Source organism: Meleagris gallopavo, chromosome 11 (genome assembly GCF_000146605.3).
Source record: "Meleagris gallopavo isolate NT-WF06-2002-E0010 breed Aviagen turkey brand Nicholas breeding stock chromosome 11, Turkey_5.1, whole genome shotgun sequence".
Lineage (NCBI taxonomy): Eukaryota > Metazoa > Chordata > Aves > Galliformes > Phasianidae > Meleagris > Meleagris gallopavo.
In genome coordinates this window covers 16,579,779-16,582,247 of record NC_015021.2, presented here as the reverse complement: position 1 = coordinate 16,582,247, position 2,469 = coordinate 16,579,779, and positions in this window count along the sequence as shown.

The window sequence follows — 2,469 nt, the reverse complement described above, 5'->3', positions numbered from 1 at the left end:
GCTGCCGCGTGCTTCGTGGTGGGAAGCCTCTGTGCTCCTTAGGCGAATTGGTGCCGGTGTGCCTGAGCGCTTCCGACGGCACAGATCTGTGGTTCGGAAGTGTTCTTTGCACTTCCATCCTTGCCCCGTCCCGCCGTTCGTTTTTTCGTTCCGTGCTCCTGTCCCGACATATCGCCGCAGACTCGGCACGCTTCGCTCCTGCGGGGCCGCCCCGCGCTGCCACGTGCGCTCCCACATGGACGCGCTTCGGTATTCCATTGCTGAAGATTGCTGCAAAGTGAGGGAGAATTACGGCTCTGGCACTTGTGTTGGAATGCTGTCAGTAGCACAGTGCCTCCGCTCTTACTGCGTTGGCCTACGATGGTGGTGGGATGGCAGTAGGGCTGAACTTTCCCCCAGTAGTGCTTACACGTGGCTGCCGTGTGATGGACGGCAGTCTGACAAAATGGTGTCTGCAGTGGGAGCGTGTATGAAGCAAACGTGTGTCACTGAATTACTGCTCCGTGAGGAGAAAATGGCACTTGCTGATATTCCTTCACACCTTCTGAACGTCGATGGAGACCAAACAGTAAATGTGAGCACAGTGTGGCGGTGATGGTGCACTGCAGCAGTGGTAACAGCAGTGTGGAATACACATAACAGCATTGTGGAATACAAGCCACGTCCTGGATGGCCAGGCACAGCTGTCATCTCTGCTGGTGCAGATTGTTGCAAGCAGGGCATGCAGGTTCTTGTTATCACTAGCAAATATGCATTGCTAGTGGTAGTGACTGTGTTGAAAAATAGTATTTTGCAGCTGAGAATATGCTTTATCAAGTAGAACTATGTGCTCTTCGTATCTGATGTAGTTTCCATGGAAATAAATAGGAGGCATTACTTCCAGAGAAACCTACATATTTTTTATCTTCTCTTTAGCTCTGAGCTCACTTAGTATATGTTGTAATTTCATTTTGACTCTGAATTATTTCTTCACCTAAATTTCAGGTGCTTGAAGCAGAGTCATTCGAGGTGCTTGGAGGTGGTCTCCTATTTCTTTCCTTCCCTGTTACCCATAGAATCATCTGTTGGAAGGGACACTTAAAGGCCACGTTGTCCAACTACCCTGCAATGAACAGGGACACCTACAGCTGATCAGAGTGCTCAGAGCCCCATCCAGCTTCTCCTTGAAAGTCCTGGCAAATGCTAAAACTTGATTTTGTGGATGGTTTGTACATAAATATTAAGGTGATTTGTTACACAACAGTCAGTTAAACTCTTGAACTCTCCTTTCTGAAATTTATTCCAACTGTATCAGTGCTGATACTTGTTTGCCTGCACTGTGAAACTCAATATATTGAGTGGTAGGAAAACACACTTGTGCCAGTTGTAGCAGAGAAAGTGGAAAAGAGCAAAGCCGTTATTTGCACAGCCTTAATGAGTTGTGAATCCTCAAAGGTCCCAGTTTCTAGGTTTCATCATATGGAGATTGTTGCAACATGAAGGCCTTTGCACACTCTGCATTCAGATGTACCTCAGAATCTGCTGCTCTCCTAACTGAAGATGAAATGACAGCATTGTCAGCCAGCAAGGAAAACTTGAGTGGAGCAGAGTGCAGAAGTTAGGGGAGGGAGAAGAAAGCTGTGAGTGCTGCAGGAAGCTGTAGGGGCAGTCCTCACCCATAGGTTCGTAAGAAGCTTTCTGTTGGCATTAAGCATTCTTCTGAGGAGATAGTGGTTTTGTAGCTTTTGTGCTGGTTCGTCACTGACTGTCTTCATGGACCTCATTCAGAAATGTCTCACCATGTCTTTTGCACAGGGAGATGCATCTCTGTCCATCATATGTAAAACAGGATTTGAACTTGTCCCTCCAAGACAGTAGAGGTGTAATATGGCACAGCACAAGTTTTGGGTTGTGTGTTTTTTGTTGGTTTTTTGTTTTGTTTTGTTTTGTTTTGTTGCTTTTTTGAACTTTTGTTTAAGATACTACTGATGAAAGACGAAGCTAAGAAATGCCTGTTATTCTAGTCTTGCACTCAAAAGAGGTGAAGGAATCCTAATCCTTTTGAGACAAGAACTTCTCAACTTTATGACTGACAGTTTTACCTCATGTATGCCTTTACTGTATAACTTCATTGTCCCCAAAGAATTGGGCCCAGTGAGGAGCACACAGAACCCTGTCAATTGACACTGAAATGGTGGATAACAAGCAGCTTGGAAAACTGCAGACCCACACAGGAATGGTACTTTCTGGTTAAGAGCTCTATTCTGACGTAAAGAAATGCCATAGCTTCAGGGTCAGTTACCACTACAGGTGGGCCACAGCTCTCTTCCAAGGCAGGTGCATGAATTTTAAACAGGGGGACAGACCCAAGCCTAGAGAGCATTTCCAGGTGCAGCAAGCAAAGGTAAGCTTTGTCTTCATTTTTGATTCTGTAAAACTGTTTGTTTCCTCACATAAAAGACAAAAAACATTGAGATACCCAGGGATGGG